The sequence below is a fragment of the Erpetoichthys calabaricus genome, chromosome 8 (genome assembly GCF_900747795.2).
Source record: "Erpetoichthys calabaricus chromosome 8, fErpCal1.3, whole genome shotgun sequence".
Lineage (NCBI taxonomy): Eukaryota > Metazoa > Chordata > Cladistia > Polypteriformes > Polypteridae > Erpetoichthys > Erpetoichthys calabaricus.
Window position 1 is genome coordinate 181,117,863 of NC_041401.2, and position 23,057 is coordinate 181,140,919.

A 23,057-nucleotide genomic window follows, 5' to 3' on the forward strand; every position below is an offset into this window, starting at 1 on the left:
AGATAGACACCTGGGCAACAGCCTGCCCAAACCCCGACACGATCACAAAAGGAAAGTTGTCTATCCAAATAAATGAAGGTTTTATTTGAAATACCTCCAAAAAGTATTACATAAAGCACAAAAAACATTAATTTCTCTCTCCACAACATACTCTCTCACCACCGCACTGCCCTCCTCCAGTCGAGTGTTGCCTCTCTACCACCCAGCTCCGACTCGCCTGAATAAGGGAGTGCAATCCCTTTTATTACAGACCTGGAAGTACTTCCGGTGTCAGGGCGATTGCCCGGTGGAAGTACTTCCGGGTCACACGGAAGTCCATTATTAGAAGTAGGGAGCTTGTTTCCCTGGAACGCCCTCTGGTGGCACCCCATCACCCAATCAGGGCTGCCCTGCCAGACTACATTTCCAAGCATGCCTTGCTGGCTTCCCATTGGGTGTGGATATCCGCGACTGCTGCCATCTAGCGTGCTGGGGGAATAACAGTTCCCTAGTGATCTCTCTACTTTTATAGGGGCTGTCCGTCCATCTCTTCCTTCCGGGTCTGCTTCCTTTCCTGGCCGGGAGGTCTGTCCAGCCCGTGTGGCATCTACAACTGTTAAGCCATTAGATGTACGGTGGATGCTGTTAGGGGTAAGTCATATTTTCATCTCTCCCCAAGCCTTTCCTAATTTTATTTTATTTTATTTGACATTAATATTAGTTGTAAACGCCCAAGTGTGTAATAAGACGTGTGTGTGTGTTTTTTCTAGTTCTTACATGTAGTTTTTGTATGTTTTATTTAAAATCTAAATAAAAAAAAATTACATTTATTCTTTTAGCCTGGTGCCACATCATTTTAATGTAATTTGGTGGTATATTTTGGGTTTTAATTTTTATTTAATTTATTTTGCATGAATATTTGGGAGTTTATAATCATCAGTAATCAGTTTGGTTTATTGTTAAATAGGCATTGACGAGAAGCTTTCTGTTCTTGTTTTACTTTGTTTCTGGAAAGATCCATCCATCCATTATCCAAACCACTATATCCTAGCTATAGGGTCACGGGAGTCTGCTGGTGCCAATCCCAGCCAACACAGGACGCAAGGCAGGAAACAAACACCGGGCAGGGTGCCAGCCCACCACAGTTTCTGGAAAGATATACTATTTTATTTCTTTTAAGAATATATAAATTATAAAGTTGGAATATTTTTATGGTGTGAGGCCATATATATTGTAAATAGTTCCAAATGTAATACGTATAATATGCTATGAAACAAAACAGACAGATGGTAGACGCGGTAGGGGCTTTGGTGAGAAGCTCTTTGTATGACGCCCTGTTCTTTTTTGTTTTGTTTCTGGAAAAGGGAAAAGGAAATAAACTTCTGTTTCGCCTCTACGTGCCTCTTAGCTGACTTCTTTCTCATACAATGTAGAGTAGGATGGATTCCAGTCGGTTATATATACAGTTAGGTCCATAAATATTTTTACAGAGACAACTTTTTTCTAATTTTGGTTCTGTACATCACCACAATGAATTTTAAATGAAACAACTCCGATACAGTTGAAGTGCAGACTTTCAGCTTTAATTCAGTGGGGTGAACAAAACGATTGCATAAAAATGTGAGGCAACTAAAGCATTTTTTGAACACAATCCCTTCATTTCAGGGGCTCAAAAGTAATTGGACAAATTAAATAACTGGAAATAAAATGTTCATGTCTAATACTTGGTTGAAAACCCTTTGCTGGCAATGACAGCCTGAAGTCTTGAACTCCTGGACATCACCAGATTCTGGGTTTCCTCCTTTTTAATGCTCTGCCAGGCCTTTACTGCAGTGGCTTTCATTTGCTGTTTGTTTGTGGGCCTTTCTGTCTGAAGTTTAGTCTTCAACAAGTGAAATGCCTGCTCAGTTGGGTTACGATCAGGTGACTGACTTGGCCATTCAAGAATTTTCCACTTCTTTGCTTTAATAAACTCCTGGGTTGCTTTGAGTGTATGTTTTGGGTCATTGTCCATCTGTATCATGAAACGCTGCCCAATCAATGTGACTGCATTTAGCTGGATTTGAGCAGACACTATGTCTCTGAACACCTCAGAATTCATTCGGCTGCTTCTGTCCTGTGTCACATCATCAATAAACACTAGTGTCCCAGTGCCACTGGCAGCCATGCATGCCCAAGCCATCACACTGCCTCCACCGTGTTTTACAGATGATGTGGTATGCTTTGGATAATGAGCTGTTCCACGCCTTCTCCATACTTTTTTCTTGCCATCATTCTGGTAGAGGTTGATCTTGGTTTCATCTGTCCAAAGAATGTTTTTCCAGAACTGTGCTGGCTTTTTTAGATGTTCTTTAGCAAAGTCCAATCTAGCCTTTCTATTCTTGAGGCTTATGAGTGGCTTGCACCTTGCAGTGCACCCTCTGTGTTTACTTTCATGCAGTCTTCTCTTTATGGTAGACTTGGATATCGATACGCCTACCCCCTGGAGAGTGTTGTTCACTTGGTTGGCTGTTGTGAAGGGGTTTCTCCTCACCATGGAAATGATTGTGCGATCATCCACCACTGTTGTCTTCTGTGGACGTCCAGGTCTTTTTGCGTTGCTGAGTTCACCAGTGCTTGCTTTCTTTCTCAGGATGTACCAAACTGTAGATTTTGCCACTCGTAATATTGTAGCAATTTCTCGGATGGGTTTTTGCAGCTTAAGGATGGCTTCTTTCACCTGCATGGAGAGCTCCTTTGACCGCATGTTGTCTGTTCAGAGAAAAATCTTCCACATGCAAGCACCACACCTCAAATCAACTCCAGGCCTTTTATCTGCTTAATTGATAATGACATAACGATGGACTTGCACACACCTGCCCATGAAATAGATAGATAGATAGATAGATAGATAGATAGATAGATAGATAGATAGATAGATAGATAGATAGATAGATAGATAGATAGATAGATAGATAGATAGATAGATAGATAGATAGATAGATAGATAGATAGATAGATACTTTATTAATCCCGATGGGAAATTCACATTCTTCAGCAGCAGCATACTGATACAATAAATAATATTAAATTAAAGAATGATAATAATACAGGTGAAAAAAAAAACAGAAATAGCCAAAGAGTCAAATGTACAATTACTTTTGAGCCCCTGAAATGAAGGGATTGTGTTCAAAAAATGCTTTAGTTGCCTCACATTTTTATGTAATCGTTTTGTTCACCCGAATGAATTAAAGCTGAAAGTCTGCACTTCAACTGCATCGGAGTTGTTTCATTTAAAATTCATTGTGGTAATGTACAGAACCAAAATTAGAAAAAAGTTGTCTCTGTCCAAATATTTATGGACCTAACTGTACACAAGAAGGATATGTAAGTTGTGACAGATGGCTGGGTCCCTTGCCCGGCTGGGACTTCCCTGTGATGGACGGACCGGAGGAGAGGTTATATTCAGGAAAATAGCTACCCCGGAACATGAGAGGGTAACCCCCCTGGGTTACACCAGGACCACAGATTTGGAGCTTAGAAGCTCAAACCTGCTGGGGCCCGTGGCCACCACAAGATGGCGCCCGGACAGTTTTCGGAGCCCTGGACTGCAGCACTTCTGCCACACCCAGAAGAGGATCTGAGAGAACCTTCAGCACTTTTTTCTTTAATTTGTGATATGGACACTATATAGTGCCCAACCCGACACAGACTCACACTGAGGCATGTGTGAAATAAAAAGACTTTTATTTTTCTTCAGCTGGAGGGCACATATTCCCCGTAATCCCTCCAGCCACAGCACAGTCCCAAAAGCACTTTAAGGCAACACAAAACATTTTTCTGGCACCACCACTCCTCCTGTCTAGCTTCGTCTCTTCACCTCCCAACTCTGGCCTCGGGTGCACGCTGTTGGCGCTGTGCTGCGCGTGCTATCCTACAGATGGGTCGGGTGCGCGCTCTCTGCGCTGTATTGTCAGGCACGTGCCTCGCGCTGCTGTGCCGGGTCACCACACAAATTTTTTATGCAGGTCCCGGCCCAAATGGACGGATCGGAATCCTGCCGACTACGCCAGTGTTACAAACTCCACACAGAGCCACAGCAAGGTTTGAGGCAGCCACCCGTATAATTGGTATCCTGGCTGCAATGTCGTAAAAATTGAATACAGCAATGATGTGCACAAAACCGAGTCCAAAACAGAACTGAGGGAACAGGGAAAAGATGGAGGCTTTTAAAGAGGAAGACAGGAAGTGAGGTCAAATGGGGTTGGGCTCATGAGGGTCTTCAACCATAGGCTCTAGCCCGGACGTGACATCTCAGGGGCCGGAGCCGGCAAGGTCTTCTTCCATAGGCTCGGTCAAGAGGGCCAGGTGGAATCTCCCGTGACTGGTCTGCAGGAAAGTGAGAAAAAGTCAGTGTACAGTGTATGACTCGGAACTGCCCTTACTCAAGCCCTTTAGCTGCCTCCCATGCGCACGTGTGTCACAAATTGTATTACCTTATCTTTTTTCTTTTCTTGTAATTTTCTTTTTGACATTTTGTAAAGCTACACGAAAATGTGCTATAGAAATAAATGTGGTTGCTGTTTTTGTTGTGGTCATAAATTGATATCTTTCATAAAAAGCAGGGTGTATCCCGATGTCCTGGCAGAATTGCCCACCATGGCCTGGTCATTCTGGCCCCCTAATCATCCCCTGTATCTAATTAACTATCTCTCACCACTTCACCACCTAGTAGTTAATGTATGGTGAGCTTATTGGTGCAAAAATGGCTGCCATCACGTCATCCAGGTGGAGGCATAGTGAAAAAAGGGCAATATAAATTTAAAGAATTGTTATTATTATTATTATACATGGAGGCGAGATGGTGGCGTAGTGGTAGCGCTGCTGCCTCGCAGTTAGGAGACTTGGGTTCACTTCCCGGCTCCTCCCTGCGTGGAGTTTGCATGTTCTTCCCGTGTCTGCGTGGGTTTCCTCCGGGCGCTCCGGTTTCCTCCCACAGTCCAAAGACATGCAGGTTAGGTGGACTGGCGATTCTAAATTGGCCCTAGTGTGTGCTTGGGGTGTTTGTGTGTGTCCTGCGGTGGGTTGGCACCCTGCCCAGGATTTGTTCCTGCCTTGCGCCCTGTGCTGGCTGAGATTGGCTCCAGCAGACCCCCGTGACCCGGTGTTAGGATATAGCAGGTTGGATGATGACTATACATGGCTAGGCACAAAATGGCTGCCGGTACCGAACCAAATCCACAAAATGGCAGTGATCACCATTAAATGATAAGCAACAAAAATGACTTGGAAACTACCCTCCAATTCCAAAAAACAAAAATCTCCATAAATTTAGGAATAAATAAAAAAAATTTCCAATAAGAAGAAAGAAAATGAATTAAAATCAGAGTGCAGCCTGTGAGCATTAAGACCGCGTGGAGATGCTGGTGTCCTCCTGTCTGCTCTGCGTGTCGGCACTGAGACGAGCCTCAAACGTACTGCGACCGCGGGTCATATGCAGCGTTCGCCGCTCTCCCCGACTTCTTCTGGCCTCTTTAATTTGAATTGCTTTATACGAGAAAAAAGAAGAAAAAAAAAATCAATTCGGCTCATCGGGGAGTTCATGAGCAAGAAAAAGCCAAAAACTCTTAATTCTAAAGCGGCCTCTTGCTGCTGTCTTTTCTAGTCTACTATACCAAACAGGAAGATGTTCCTGAGGGGCTCTGACTTTGTATTGTATGCCCATTAAAGAACTTGATGACTTATCGGGTTATCTTTATAAAAGAGCTGCCCCATAAAGCAGACGCACACACACACTGCAGCTAAACAACTGATCAAAAATGGCATCACTGTGTATGCGGAGAATGGGATAACTGGATATTGATGATCCGTGGTGGCAGCAAGATAGGGCACCACCACACTATGCCATACCAGTGCGACAGTGGTTGAAGGAAACATTCCCGCAACATTGGATTGGCCTACGTGGGCCTATGGAATGGCCAACTCGGTCTCCCTATTTGACTCCCACCAGTGGGGTTACTGAAAAGACAAGGGGTATCAACATCGCCTCCACAATGTGGCTGAGCTCTGTGCAGCTATCACAGAAGACTTTCAGAAGATACCAGAACAGATGTGCCAAGCCGCCTGTGACAACGTTGCTCTTTGTCTTGGTGGACCACACCATGGAGAACAGGAGATGAAAAAACATTTGAGGTTCTTAATGTTCCTGTTCCATTATAACATTGATAGTTTCCTGACAATAACGCCTTTTCAATCATATACATAAATATGGGCCACCCAGTATATAAATGATTTGGATAGAAATATAAATAACAAGCTGGTTTAGTTTGCAGATGATATCAAGCTAGGTGTGGGCCCGTGGGATACCCCGTTTAACGTTCAATGGAAATTTAAAGAGAAGTGAAAGAAAAGCAGCACAGGTATTGGATAAGGCATTGCGGCCTAAAGATTTGCTCCCATCTGGAGGTGTTTGAGGAAAATTTCAGCCCCAAGTCCAGCCAGATGGAGGTTGACTCGGAATGCAATACTACTCTGATACACGAGGGGGCACTGTCAGTAACACCTTCTCCTCTTTTACCCATCAACATGAAGACATCTGACCTAAAGACTGACGTTTCTTCTTCATCCCTTTTGAAAGCCCCCTAATGCCACATTCCGTTTGTCAGATTCTGCAAATCGGTGCTCAATTTTGGACCTGCATCTGTGAGCACCGTACACTGAAGCACTGACAGCAAATGTGAACCCTTGTTTTGTTTTCTTTGTTTCTGTTTTATTGTCTTGCTAAAAGATGCACAAATCTTGTTTTATGAAGTTCTGTTAAAGTGGTGTTGTCGGCAGGATTTGGATCGGAGATGAGGAATCAAATGGTATCGGTGCCACATAACATAAGAACTACAATTCCCAGCAGTCCCAGCTGTGACTTGATTGGATGTCTTTATAAGGCGCAGGGGTCTTTTAAATGGGATTCGACCAAAACAGGAGGTGGGAAGTCTGGAGTTGATGTCTGAGTTTGCCCCCCCTGTCTGGTCACCAGAATCACCGCTTTTGGAATATCGTTTTATCCTGGATTACCGTGCCTGTATGGAAGTATGGTCTGTCTTGGGCCTGCCTGTTGTGTAAGTACTGGGTTGGTTTAGTTATCGTTCTTCTTCGGAAGGAGCGTTCCCAATTTCATCACCCCTCACCACATCTGGACTGTTTTTACATTACTTACAATGAGCTGTTCACTGGATTATCATTTCTTCTTCGTTCCATGGCATCAGTTACCACTTCATTTGTGTTTATCGTGCTTGTGTCGCTTTCGGGCTGTAATCGCCATCAGGGAGCTGGGGAGGGATTGTTTTTGTTTATTGTTGGATTAGACTTCTTCGTGTAGTATTGGTTAATATTTTCATGTTGGTTATTGTTTAATCCCTTTGTTTGTGTGTGAGTGGGCATGAGTCGGCCTAAGGCTGGGTGCATTTCCTGGAAATCCTGCCAAAATATCGAAATAAATAAATCACCGTCCCTGTGGAGGTGTGAATTGTAGCGTCTGCTACAAACTGACCTAGCGGCACTCACATTTAATCAGCAGGAGAATAAATCTGGCACGTGCAAGTTCAGGTTGAGGCCTAACAAACCAGCTTCACAGAGGTGGAAGTCCGACATTCTGCACAGGATGAAGAATAGCGTTTTTGAAGAATTGAGTCCTAGGGCCGTCACAGGTATTGATACCATTATGGACCAAACATAACATAGAAACTTGGTAAGGGTGAATTTCACACAAAGATTAGCAAGTTTGTCTTCACACAGAGAACCAAGTAGTGTGGTAGACAGGAGGAGTTTAGGGACCATCAAAACTCGACTTGATGTTATTTTGGAGGAGTCAAGTGGATAGGACTGGTGAGCTTTATTGGGCTGGATGGCTTCTTCTCATCTAGATTGTTCCAACAAATGGCAGAAATATGCATTCGATCATCTCAGCACAATGCCGTTTGTTGGAATTATTAAGAAGACTATAGGCATATGAAACCTAGTGACATAGTCAATAACTGCATCCTGCTGTTGTGCTATTTACCAATTCTGTGAATTTTTGGCCCCCCCCCCCCATATATATATATTATAACCTCTACAGGGCTCCACCCAGAATCATATCAAAGAGACCAAGACAATGAAAAAAGCCTTAAAAGGCCAAGGGCCCTACTCACTTATCTGAGCTTATCATTACTAGAGCGTACATTAAGATTTCAAGATGCCAGACTACTGAAGATTTCAAGGATTAATGAAATGACAGAGGGAGGTCGAGCTTCTAGTTACTGGACTCCAAATCTGTGGAATGATCTGCCTGCTTGTATAAGAGATGCCCTGTCAGTCTCAGCTTTTAAATCCCAGCTGAAGCCTCACGACTTTAGTATGGTATACCCTGACTAGAGCTGCTGATTAACTGTGCATATTTCAATCCTGTTTGTTATTTGTTTACATACACATGTAAACATTACAATTATTATGACCCATTAGTAACCCTCCTCTGTTCTGTATCTCTTATTGGTTCCGCCATTCTACTTCATGCTGGCTTCTTGCCCAAGAAATAGACACCTTGGAATACTGGGAGCCTTGGATGGAAAGATTCAGTCATAATTTAGATGGACCAGGTAGAGGTGGGTGGAGTGTTGAGTGAGGTTTCCAAGACTGTGTCAGACCCCCACTAGAGGCTTATTTATTCCAGGGATGCTTCTGACTGATGCTATATTAAAATGTCAAGTTTAAAGGCTAGGGGGCGCCACTGAGCCTCAAAACCCCCCACACACACACTAAACAGTCCCAGGTACAAATTAAAGGTTTTTATTGGCATAAAATACTGTATATACGGGTCACCCCACAATAAACCCTCAATAAACTACTCCTTCCTTTACCTCCTCCAGGTCAGCTTTGCCTTCTGCCCCCGCGACTTTGACTCACTGGAGGAGGTTAGACGGCTCACTTCTCTGTCAGACCCGGGAGTACTTCCGGTACTGGGGCTCAGCCCGTTGGAAGCACTTCCAGGTCAGATGGAAGTCTGCTGAAACAGGGAGTCCCTATCCCTGCAGCACCCCCTGGCAGCACCCAAGGACCCCAACAGGGCTGTTCCTCATAACTACAACTCCCATACCTCCCTGCGGGCATCCTTACTAGGTCCATGGCACTGGAGTACTGCCATCTACTGTATTGGGCAAGGAACTGCTCTGGACACATTCCTCCCCACCACACACACACATTATCCATTAATTTATCTCTTTGTGTGGGATGCCCCTTCCTGGCTGGGTTATGCCTCCTTCCATACTGTTTCTCCATTACGGCATCCCAGCTTGGAAAGGGTCCAGCATGGCAGTCATAAAAGTCAAATTTGCTTTCATTAATTAACATTTATATCAAATTGCTAATTTTCTTTTCAAGAACTGTGAAATTATTATCCACATACAACGCATTTGTATAAATCAGTTCATAATCAAGGGTAATACTATAGCATAAAGGGGGAAAATAATACTAACCCTACATTTATGACTCTTACATCATAGGAAGGGTCATTTAATTTCTTGGGGACACCACTTGCTGCTTTTCCAAGGGCAGTAAAAATGCCAACGCCGGCCCTGTCTCTGTAGGATGCACGCTGCCCTCTGATTAACCCCCAGCTAACCCACCCAGCTCCTATGAAGTACCAAAGCCCAAGTGTTTGCACAAGCCAGCTCTCCCGCATGATCGTAACTGTCACATTTTCCTCACTGTTAGCTCCCTTCTGTGACGTAAAAGACGTGCACGTTATGCATATTTCAAGTCGTTTTCACCCTTTTTCGCCTCTTAAGGATTTTCCTCTTCCAGCATCTGCCACTGAGTGAGCTGTCAGTGCGTCGCGCCCGGCAAGCCTCTGAGAAACGGCCGCTTTAGTCACTGTTACGTTGTTTTTTTCAGCAATCCTATGCATGAATGACCCGCAACAGCTGCCACAGAATGCCTGGCAAGATGTTATTAGTTCAATCTTCAGAGGTTTAAGACGACTTCATTATCCACTCAGGGCCGCTGCGTCACGTGAAATGCTCCCTGATTGGCAACGACTCCACAATCGCCCCAAGCCAGCCATTCTACTAAATTTAACTCTGGCACTCAGCAGCCTATTTTTGCTCACGCACTGGAATGAGGGGGGAAAACAGGGAAGAGAAGATTTCTGTAGTGCAAGTACGGTTAAAGAAATGTCTAAAAGTCACATTAAGCAAGCCTCAGCATTTATGTGTTAATGTACTTTAAGTGCCAAGGAAGCAGAAGTGTTTCTGCCGGTAGCCACCATGGCCGCTGACTCGCTCTGGTGGCATCTGAAGGCAGCCCCCTCTTGAAAGGCTTTACTGACCGAGTGCTTTAAAGGTGAAGGAATATGCCATGGATAGCATATATAGCGCCTTGCATGCTATTGATGAAAAAACAAACAGCTGTTACCAAGGATACAAGCATCATTGGTTTAGGAGGTGGAGTCTCATACCATGTTAAATGTGTCCAGCAATAAGCACAATGGATTCTGGGAGGTAACTGGCTGAAATTGCCACTATGAAGGAATATCCATCCATCCATCCATTATCCAACCCGCTATATCCTAACTACAGGGTCACGGGGGTCTGCTGGAGTCCAATCCCAGCCAACACAGGGTGCAAGGCAGGAAACAAACCATGGGAACCACAGGGCACACGCACACACTAGAGACAATTTAGAATCGCCAGTGCACCTAACCTGCATGTCTTTGGACTGTGGGAGGAAACCGGAGTACCCGGAGGGAACCCACGCAGACACGGGGAGAACATGCAAACTCCACGCAGGGAGGACCCGGGAAGCGAACCCGGGTCTCCTAAATGCTAGGCGGCAGCGCTACCACTGCGCCAAACTGAACAATAGATAGATAGATAGATAGATATGAAAGTCACTATATGATAGATAGATAGATAGATAGATAGATAGATAGATAGATAGATATGAAAGTCACTATATGATAGATAGATAGATAGATAGATAGATAGATAGATAGATAGATAGATAGATAGATAGATAGATAGATAGATAGATAGATAGATAGATAGATAGATAGATAGATAGATAGATAGATAGATATAATAAACCTTTATTCACACTGGGACTTGTGTCTGTGAGGTTGTGTCAGGGGTTTGGGGTGCTGTAATGCCCCCTTAGTGGTTCACATTATGTTCTATTAAAGATACAAAAATTTAGAAGAACCATTTTCCGAAATATCCGTCCCATATGCCAAGATCTATGTACAATGCTAACTTCTATCCAAATCGACCTATCTTCTTCAAACAAGTTGCATCGTGTTTGCCGTTGTCAACTGCTTATTGTTTATGGTCCAGTTTGGTCCAGTGCTAGCCCCTATGAAGGAATATTTAGAACAAAATTATATAAGGGTGGAATGGTCTCTCTGGGTCGGAAACACATTACTGCCTCAACTGGAGGAGTTCAAGTATCTCGGGGTCTTGTTCACGAGTGAGGGAAGAATGGAGCGGGAGGTTGACAGACAGATCGGTGCGGCATCCACAGTAATGTGGGCTCTGCAACGGTCCGTCGTGGTGAAGAGAGAGCTGAGCCAAAAGGCGAGGCTGTCGATTTAGCAGTCGATCTACGTTCCTACCCTCACCTATGGCCACAAGCTTTGGGTAGTGACCGAAAGAGCAAGATCGCGGATACAAGCGGCCGAAATGAGTTTTCTCCACAGGATGGCTGGACTTTCCCTTAGAGATAGGGTGAGGAGTTCAGTTATCCAGGAGAGACTCGGAGTAGAGTTGCTGCTCCTCTTCATTGAGAGGAGTCAGTTGAGGTGGTTCGGGCATCTGGTCAGGATGCCCCCTGGACGCCTCCCTAGGGGGGTGTTCCGGGCATGTCACGGGGCAGACCCAGGACTTGCTGGAGGGATTATATCTCCCAGCTGGCCTGGGAACGCCTCGGGGTCCCCCCAGAGGAGCTGAAGGAGGTGGCTGGGGAGAGGGAGGTCTGGGCTTCCCTGCTTAGGCTGCTGCCCCCGCAACTTCAGATAAGCGGTGGACAATGGATGGATGGATGGAAAATTATATAATATGTGTAATACTTTATTTACATTTACTTACAAATCTGCCCAAGCCTGTCTGCTGCCCAAATTCCTCTAGAATAGTTTAGCTGATTCTCCATTATCTGCCAATTTAGCCCATACAGCGAGCCATTCACACTTTCATCTGACCATCGCCATAACACATATGTCTTCAGTTTTCTTTTCACCTGTTTAGCAGATTCTTTGACTATGTGCTTGACCAAAGACGTGCTGTAACCTTCTTCTGCCATTAGTACATTGTGCCTGCTACAATACGCAGATTGTTACTACTGCTTGGAAAGATTCATCTGCTTCACCTCAGTCCACAAGTCTCATTTTTGTATTTGAATAAAGTATACGAGGGGCTACCCAAAAATAAACGGAATCTGTACCTGGCACGCAATCTCAACTTAGCTGTTGTAGCAGTTAAGGCGGGGAGCCACCTCTTGAACCCTCAGGTACCACTCTGAACACGAGATAAAAGTACAACAATATTTTATTTTGTTGTCACACAGTTCACCAAGCACTCTCCACACTATACTCGTATATTCAATAAACTCTTCTCTATAAACACAATCCTCCTCGCCCAGACACTTCGCCACCCTACCTCCCAGCTCAGCTCAATGTTCTGGGCTTCCCATAGTCCTTTTATAGCTCCTGACCCGGAAGTGGTTCCAAGCACAACCCACAAGTCCATTTCCTTCCGGGTCAGGGCAAACAGTCCTCTTCTTCATCCCGGGAGCACGTCGCTTCCTCCAGTCACGTGACTGTGACGCACTCCCGGGTTATAGGGCACGCAAGAGTCCACTAGCCCCCCTACAGTGACTCCTGGCGGCCCCCAAGGTATCCAGCAGGGCTGTGTCACAACACTACAAAGTCCATGAGGCCCTGCTGGAACTCGGGGCACGAATATGCTGTCCGGAGGGCTCCTCCTAGCGGCCTGGGGGGTGGCGACCGGAGTCCATAGCCGGTCGTCCATCACACTGAATTTCGCCGCTAGGTGTCACATACTTACAGAATTCTGTGTCAGTTTGCCAAGTGCCGTTGCTCTGTATTGTTCATATGGCATTCCATGTTGGTTTTTCTTGGTGCTTATTAAACGTGTTCTGTGATTTTTGTGATGGCCGATCATAAAGAACAGCGAGTCTGCGTTAAATTTTGTTTTCTCTTAGGGAAAACAGCTGCTGAAACTGTAGTGATGCTTGAAACTGCAATTAAAGAGGAAGGATTAAGTAAAACTTAGGTCTACGAGTGGTTTTCACATTTCAAATGAAGGGAAATGTCACTTGAAGACCAACCAAGATCTGGCCGACCTTCCACAATTAGAAATGACGAAAACCTTGAAAAAGTTCGCAGTGCAATTTACGGAGATCGTCGTCGGACTACTGAAGAGATTTCTGAATTGACTTGTGTGTCTTGAAGTTCTTGCCACCTTCCCTACTCGCCTGATCTTTGCTCCGTGTGACTTTTTCTTGTTCCCACAAAGGAAAAAAGAACTCAAAGGAAAGTGTTTTTGTACCATGGAGGATGTCAAAGAGAAATTGCTGCAGGCAATCAGCGATTCCAAAAATGTTTCCACCAGTGGGAAAACCGTTGGGACGAGTGCACTCATTCATATGGAAATACTCTGAAGGAGATTAAAGTTTCAGTAAGTAAAAATTGTTAAAACAATTTTTTTTTCCAATTCCGGTTATTTTTGGGTAGCCCCTCGTACAGAGTTGTACTTTACACACTGAGGCGTGTAATGCATAAGTGTTCATATGACAAAAAGGACCCTACAGATCTGTTGTGGCCAGGTGCAGGAATGAAAGGTCAGTCAAGCAAAATGGAAAAGTTGGGACACCAACTGGGTCGTCCCCTTTAATACATTAGTTCAAAACAAAAGTCCCACCTTCAGGCAATAAACAGACTCTCGAGCACAATGACAAAGCAACAAGCTCTAGGCTGTCGAAATAAGGGTCGTTCCCTGGAGCTCTGTCCGGCGTGTCACCCTTAGTGGAAAATGATGCCTCCTTTCGGCTTCTTAAATTGCACATACCAGAAGGGGCGGGGCTAAATGCCCTCACTGGGCAGTTCCTCTGTACTGTCGGGTTATCACATACCTCAATCGAGTCCGTGAGGAGATCCTTTGAGGTTCACACGTGAGTGACACTATTCACCTAAAGCCATATGAAAAAGTAAGTCCAGACCACGAAATGCTTTTTCTTTTTAACATATGTCGACGTATCAAAATTTGACCTTCATTTAAGCAGTACAGTGGAACCTCGGTTCACGAACGTCTCGGTACACGTACAAATCGGTTTACGACCAAAAAGTTCGCCAAACTTTTGCCTCGGTTCACGACCACACACTTGTTATACGAACAAGCCAGGTTCCCTTTCGGTTTGTACATGTTCAGTCTCTCCCTGGGCATTTCCTGTGCAGCGAGCAAGAGAACGAGAGCGAGAGAGCGTGACACACACACACACACACACACAAACACACACACACACACACACACACACACACACACACACACACACACACACACACACACAGGCAGCGTGAGAGAGAGAGCCACACACACACACACACACACACAGGCAGCACGAGACAGACAGACACACACACACACAGGAGCGCACGAGAGAGAGGCGCGCACACACACAGGAGCGCGCTACAGAGACACACACACACACACAGGCGCTCCAGGCTCGCAAAAGAGAGAGAGAGAGAGAGAGAGAGAGAGAGAGAGAGAAATGCCCACACACAGAGGCAGCACACACAAAGGCAGTGAGAGAGAGAGAGAGTCGCGCACACACACAGGCAGTGTGAGAGAGAGGCGCACACACACACGGGAGCGAGCTACAGAGACACACACACAGGCGCTCCAGGCTCGCAAAAGAGAGAGAGAGAGCGAGAGCGAGCGAGAGAGGGAGGGACACATAAGGTAGAGAAGGCTTGTTTTTGTTTTCAGTTCTGTTCGGTTCGTAGCCTGCATTGTTGCAATGTTACTTTTCTTGGTGGTTTATTAAATTACGGATTTTTCAAATGTTCATTTTCCCCCTGTACTTAAAACTCTTTAAAAAAAAAAAAGTGTTTTTAGCGAGCTGTTCCTAGCACTATAGCGTGAACTATTGCAGTGTTAGTTTTCTGTGTTGTTCAAGGTGTTCTCAGTGTTATTCAATGTTTTTACATTTAGTTTACTATTACGCTGTGCATTCTATGGTATAATTAACTATATTTGTGCTTAAAAATTATATATATATATATATATATATATATATATATATATATATATATATATATATGGAAGAGAAGGTCTGTGATACGGTTTGCATATTTGCAGCTGGAGATCCACGAATGGAGAAAAAAAGAATCACGTATCATAAAATAGTTTTTTATTCCTGAGCTTTCAACCCCTATCAGGGGTCTTCATCAGAGGATAATGCTTAGACTTACAAGAATCAAAGGCAATATATAGCAACACATTAAGTGGGGGGGGGGAGGTGCATAAGTCTGTATGATCGGGGGGGGGGGGGGGGGGGGTTCGTATAGTTTATTTATTATGTACATGTTCTTCTTAAGTTGGCATATGCTGGATTTATGTCCAAGTGTCTGTTGATAGCGTTTTCATCTGATAGCCAAGACTCTGCCAACTCTCTGGCACTTTTAGTACTGGCCTTAAATTTTAAGAACATGTACATAATAAATAAACTATACGAACCCCCCCCCCCCCTTGATCATACGGACTTAGTCACCTCACCCCCCCCCCCCCCACTTAATGTGTTGCTATATATTGCCTTTGATTCTTGTAAGTCTAAGCATTATCCTCTGATGAAGCTGAAAGCTCAGGAATAAAAAAAATTATTTTATGATACGTGATTCTTTTTTTCTCCATTCGTGGATCTCCAGCTGCATATATATATATATATATATATATATATACATACAGTTTGTACGGTCTGGAACGGATTAATTGCATTTACATACAATCCTATGGGGGAAATTGCTTCGGTTCACGACCAAATCGGTTTACGACCAGAGTTTTGGAACGAATTATGGTTGTGAACCGAGGTTCCACTGTATCTTTAGACAAAGGGGATGGAACTGAAAAAGAAAAATGAAAATTTGCAATAATCGATTCCATGAAAAACGAACAGATATGCCATCAATTCACATCATAAAACATAAAACCCAAGTCACGGGGGATTGCCTTTCTGAAGGTCCACCTCTCTCCCTCATTCATTGGCCAAGACTAAGTGCGATCTTCAGTTCAAAAGCTCACTCGCATGTGACTCATATTTCCTGTTTATGACCTGCACTGATTATTGTAAAAGAATCTATTTAAAAATATTTTAGCACAAAATGCTTTTGGATGGCGGCACGGTGGCGCAGTGGTAGCGCTGCTGCCTCGCAGTTAGGAGACCCGGGTTCGCTTCCCGGGTCCTCCCGGCGTGGAGTTTGCATGTTCTCCCCGTGTCTGCGTGGGTTTCCTCCGGGCGCCCCGGTTTCCTCCCACAGTCCAAGGACATGCAGGTTAGGTGGATTGGTGATTCTAAATTGGCCCTAGTGTGTGCTTGGTGTGTGGGTGTGTTTGTGTGTGTCCTGCGGTGGGTTGGCACCCTGCCCAGGATTGGTTCCCTGCCTTGTGCCCTGTGTTGGCTGGGATTGGCTCCAGCAGACCCCCGTGACCCTGTGTTCGGATTCAGCGGGTTGGAAGATGGATGGATGGATGCTTTTGGATAACTTGGCTTGGATTATTCAACACCAGCTATCGTCTTTTTTCCATGGACGTTTTTCTCGTCTTTTACCCTCGTAGTGCTTTGATTGCCATTGGCTTGTATTATTATCATAAACTTTGTTTATTCTCCATTTTTTATGACAAATTATTTTTTTCTCAGCCATCATTACAAATGGGTTGAGTAAAATATTATCAAAATATATTATGTTTGAGAGGAGCCCTGTGTTGGCTGAGATTGGCTCCAGCAGACCCCCGTGACCCTGTAGTTATGATATAGCGGGTTGGATAATGGATGGATGGATGGATGGATAGATGGAACATTCTATTAAATACCTAATGTTCTCATAGAAACCAGCAATTATTGCTATTCACAATATGGTGTCACAAGAATGGACTGGAGACATAAAAAAGATTTGGGGCAGCCAAATTATATAATTAAGTATATTGTTTGATGGCTGCAAAAACAGGAATAATTGTTGTACAGATGTGTATAGAGTGGAGTCCAGAACAGAACCGACTTTGTGGCCAAAAGATGGCATCTTTAAAAGCCAGCAGAGGAAATGACTTCATCAATGGGCCTGGAACCGGAAGTGACATCATTAGTGGGGGTACGTGATGTCATCGGGGCCAGGCAGAATTTCCCATAACTGGTCTGCAGAGAAGTGTGATAAAGAGTTAGAGCACTCCGCCACCTCCTGGTCTGGCGTGGAATTACTCTCATTCAGGCCCTTTAGCTGCCTCCCACGCATACGCGTATGACAATGGCCATGAAAATGGAATCAACTGCCGGTGCTCAACATGGAATTATTAAATGGCAGGACAGGCATCACCATAGTAGCAATCAAATCAAGTACAGTAATTTAAGATAAAATAAAATATACATTTGTAATGCAATAAAACACGATAAACAATAAAGACAATACTGATGGGAGATCTCAAACAATTTGTTCTTTTTCATTGAACAATACAAATCAATTTGTGAACACAAAATAATTAATTCCTAAAATCTGCATCAGTACCCCAGTGGACACAAGACATGCTTTTCCTACTGTATTTTTTGTTCGCGTTTTAGTATTTACATGCTTATGTCACACATAACATTTTTTCTTATTGAGCGAACTTCAATGTTTTCATCTCATTTTTCAGGTGGCAAACATAGCGCTAAGGAGGCTACGGTGTCCAATGACTTATTAGTTGCTACAGAATGGATACGTTTAAATATCTAGGATCAGTGGTAGCCCAAGAAGGAAAATTAGATGCAGAGATAAACCACAGAGTGCCGTGTAGATGGAGCAACTTGAAGAAACTGTCAGGTGCATTGCGTGATCGAAGGATTAAGGTGAAGGTTGAAGGACAGGTTTTTAAGACAGTGGTAAGACCAGCAATGACGTATGGAGCTGAGACCTGGGCAGTGCAGGAGAAGAAGTTGGATGTGGCAGATATGAGAATGTGGAGAAGGATTGGCGGAATAATAAAATAAGACATAAGAAATGACAACCAGAGGTACAACAGAAGTGGTTGAGACATCTGAGAAAGTACAGCAAGTGATATGGAAATGTGAAGAGGAGAGGCAATGCATATGTGGGCAAAAGAGTGATGGGAATGGAAGTCCAGGGGAAGAGAAGGTGATGGTGGCCAAGGCAGAGGTGGATGGATAAAGTCAAAGAAAATCTGAAGGAAAAGGGGTCTGACTGGGGAGGAGATGCAGGACTGAGCTGTTTGGAGAAGGTGGATGAAGTGCACCAACCCCTAAATAGAAGTGGGAAAAGATGAAGAGGAAGTAGAAGAAGAAGATTCTGGATGTTGTGCTGCTTGGAGCCAAATGCAGCCTTTGATCCAAGAGTGTTGAGTGACTGAAGGTATCATCTTATGAATGTGACTCGTATTCAAGGTGCTGCGTTAGAGTTCTTTAGTTCATACCTAAGAGATGGGACTTTTTACCCTCAAGATTGGTGGATTTTCTTCTTCTTCTTCTCCTTCTTCAGAACCTGCCATCTATGGGGATTTTCAGGGTTCCTTTTGGTTCCTGTCTTCTTCTTTTTTTATATGCTTCCTTCAGGTTCAGTTTTTTGCAAATGTAACATTTCTTTCCACTAGTATTGAGAAGATACTCACATCTGATGAATCTCTAAACACCATTATTACTTGTTTAGAGGATTCTAAGCATTGGATGTCAAAAAAAAAAACTGAAGTTATTATGGTTGGTTCCTCAAATTCTGTCATCAATATAAATAATAATTTAGGATCACTGTCAGCAATTGTGCGCACCCATGTCAGAAACCTTGATGTCATCTTTGATCCAGCTTTTTAAACTTGACAAGCAAATTAACAGTGTGGGAGAAGGAAGGTTCTTTTAGTTTTAGAGTATTGCCAAACTGCAATCTGTGCTTTCCTTTAATGACTTGCATATAGTCGTTCATGCATTTATTTCTTCACATCTCCACATCTATCCACTGTAATAATGTTAGTCAGTCTTCCCTGTCTCCCAGAGGCAGCTTTAGGGGTGTGCGGGGCCTTGGGCTGACCAACCCCATGTGGGGCCGGGTTACATCAAATGCTGTTTCAGGTATGTGTGAACTGTATAAACTTGCGTGCTAATTTAATAAAAATATTATTAATAAAATTTAATATAAAATAATGTTAACATACACTGGATTTTCTCATTACAGTATTCAGCTAAATTTTTGCAAGATAACATATGGACTTTATCAAATTGTAACTGGAGAATATAACTTGACAAATCTGTTTGAATGGGACACGTGGACCTCAAAAGCGGGGCCTGGGCCGGTTACTCCACTTAGCTCCCCCAATCGCTCTTGCTTTCTCCTTTGTATCTGGTCCAAAATGTAGTCACTCATCCCCTGCATGGTACAAAGATGGCAGAACACAGTTCTTCTCCAGTGCTGCCCTCTCTTCATTGGCAGCAAGTGAAATACAGCAAAGAGCTTAATGTCTGATCTGAAGGGGCACCAATGTGTTAGAGAGGCATATGAGTAGGTTGGACGAGGATTGGTTAAGCTAAGGTATGGTGGTGGGGAGGTCAGGGATTTTAGAACAGGCCAGGTTTAGAACTGTACACAATGGAACAAGCAATAGTGTAAAAATAAAACTTCTAACGCAACACTAAAATGTAAAATTAAAATGAGTAACGCATTAAAAATAACTTGCCTTATTGCTAGAAATATCAAAAATAAAACAAGTGATTTCAAGTTATAACGGAAATCAGGCTAAGTAACAAAGATGGGGATTAGAATAACATACAGGGATACATGTTTTTTAGGAAGGACGGACACAACAGAAAAGGAGGTGGGATTACTGTTTATGTCAAAAAATATTTAAAGGTAAGTCCTCTTCAATTGGACGATGGGCCCCATCTTAGTGAGGACGTCTGGATTTGTCTGGTAAACATTAGGAAAAGAGGTCTTATTTTAGGAGTGTGTTAGAGACCGCCCTATACCGAAAATAACTTTAATGCACATCTTTTTAGTAGTATTAAAAAGGCAAATTTTCAGGAGGATATTATAGTCATGGGGGACTTTAACTACCCGAATATTGACTGGGATAACCTTGCAAATAGCGGAACATAAGAGTTTTTAAGTAATCAGTGACTGATGAAAAGCCCATCTTTATTTAGTATTTTGTAATAATCAGCATAGAATTGAGGGTGTGGAGATGATTGAACCATTAGAGATGGTGACCATAATATAATACAATTTCTCTGTGTTATGGAAGAGTACAGATACAAAGTCTAAAACTTTTAAGTTTAACTTTGGTGGGGCAAATGTTGAGCAGATACAGCGAAGTCTAAGGAGGATAGACTGAGCTAAGCTTTCAGGTGTGGAGACACTTGAGGAGCAGCGGGACAGGTTTAAAAGCTCTTTACATGTAATGCATGACAAGTACATACTTAAATTTGGAATTAGGAAATTTAAAAAACTCATCAGTGGGTTAATAAAGAGTTGAAAAAGAAGCTGCAAAGGAAAAGCCAGCTGTATAAGTTTTACATCACTGATAACTCCAATGTGAATTGTAGGGCATATGAGAACATGAGGGCAACCATTAAGAAGGATATTAGGAAGGCTAAAAGGCGGTTAGAGAGCAATAGAGCAGATAAGATGAAAGATAACCCAAAGAGATTCTTTCATTATTTTAGTAGTAAAAGAACACTCAAAGAGGAGGTGAAGTACCTCTGAAATAGTAAAAGGAATTAAACATACAGACAATGAAATAGCAAATGCTTTATATTCACATTTTTCTTAGATCTTCTCGATGACCTCCCAGCACTAACAGGGACTTTTAAGGAAGTACTGAGGGATTTTAAAATTCTACAGAGAGAAGTGCTGTGTGGAATAAATAGATTGAAATCAACAAATCACCAGGAGCAGATAACATTTATCATCGAGTTCATAAGGACATTATTGACTACAGATATAAACCCTTGACGCATATTTTTAGGAAGTCTCTGCGCACTGGGGAAATTCCGAAGGACTGGATACAAAGCAAATATTATCCCGTTATATAACAAGGGTTCCTGGGCAGATCTAAGCAACTATAGGCCAGCCAGTAAGCTTAACGTGCATCAAAAGTACATTAATGGAAGGCTAAAAGGCAGTTAGAGAGGAACAGTGCAGATAAGGCGAAAGACGACCCTAAAGTATTCTTTCAGTATCCATCCATTCATTCTCCAACCCGCTGAATCCGAACATAGGGTCACGGGGGTCTGCTGGAGCCAATCCCAGCCAACACAGGGCACAAGGCAGGGAACCAATCCTGGGCTGGGTGCCAACCCACCGCAGTCTTTCAGTATTTTAGTATTAAAAGAACAGTCAATGAGGAGGTGAAGTGTATCAGGAATAGTAAAGGGGAATTACAAAATGCATTTGCTTCAAAGGCTTAATTTTCATCCAATCTCTTCTTTCCACTTTCTCTTTGATTCTGACTTCTTTCCCTCCTACTAGTTAAGCTTTTGCCAAAGTCCATCCTTTTCACCCAAAGTTCAACTACTCCATTTCAAACCCCTGCCAAGTTCACTTTCTTTGATTACTTCCATGTTCAAGGCAGCCTGGTAATTGTAGCAGAGACACCAGACCATAGTCTCATCTAGTGGCCCCTGGCATTGCTGTGCTACTCAGAAACACTATAGCTGTAGAGGCTGTGAGTTTTAAACCCTTTAGTGGTCAGCAGGTGTCCTCCAACTATCCTCCTGCATGGTACGTCTTACGAATTTGAGAACCAGAGACTTTGCAATGCTGAGTCATCTGCCCCCTGGTGTCGAGTAGGAGTACCGACTTCTTCTTGTCCTAACTCTCCATCTTTTTATTGTAGGTGCCCCTATCTGGCATCTGCCTACTGCCCCCTGGATGTTCCTTATTTATACCCACATTTTCTCTCATCTTCTGCATACCCACAAACACATAGCAGAAGACATCACGTGTCCTTCTCTCGGTAGTACGGCTCCATAGCAATAAGCAGGCCAAAAAAAAAAAAACAACAACCTTTATAAAATCTGCATCCAGGTATTGTGGTGTTTTCCTCATCATTAATCTGCAATTTGGAAATGTTAGCGGTAGGAGGGAGAATCACATGCTCTGCCTTGTATTTGAGTTTCAATAAAATGAACTGAACATCTGAGTGTGAAAGACAGCAGTTATCAATCAATGGCACCCGAGTCAATAATGCTGCTCTGCTGCCAGTAGATTGGCTCTGTTACTGCAAGTGCTGCCAGGGGAAACAAAAGCCGGCCATCGAATGCAAATAATAAATTAACAGGGCTTCTCTGCAGGACGGTAATTATAGCAGAGGTCTCGTGAGAGAAGAAGAGGGGAGCGGAGCGCATCGTGTCTATGGCTCGAGTTAACGTGAATCCATCCAGCTCGGCTCAGGCCAACTCCTCCTTCTCTGCTTTTTCTTTCATTGCTGGCTTTTCTCTTATTTTCTTACGCCTGATGTCTGCCCAGTGCCCCTTCACCTGTGCTTTTGACAACTCGGTGGATGGAGAACTGTAGAAATTCCACGTGGCAGTTTATGCAAATGTGGCACTGCCTTCCAATTGTGAGAAGGTGCGAGTCCTTGTAATAAGTTTATTTGTTTAATATGTCACTGTGCTCTGTACAAAAAATATTTTATAAATCCACTCACATGTACAGCTAACACAAGGCCAGATTTAGCACACAGGGGCTCATCGTTTAGAACTGCTAGGCAAGCATTAGAAGACAAGAAACGGACAACTACAAAAATGGGCTTTGTACTGTTTCTGTGTGACAGAGTCAGCATGACATTGGATCTTCATTTCCTTGTTTGGAATGG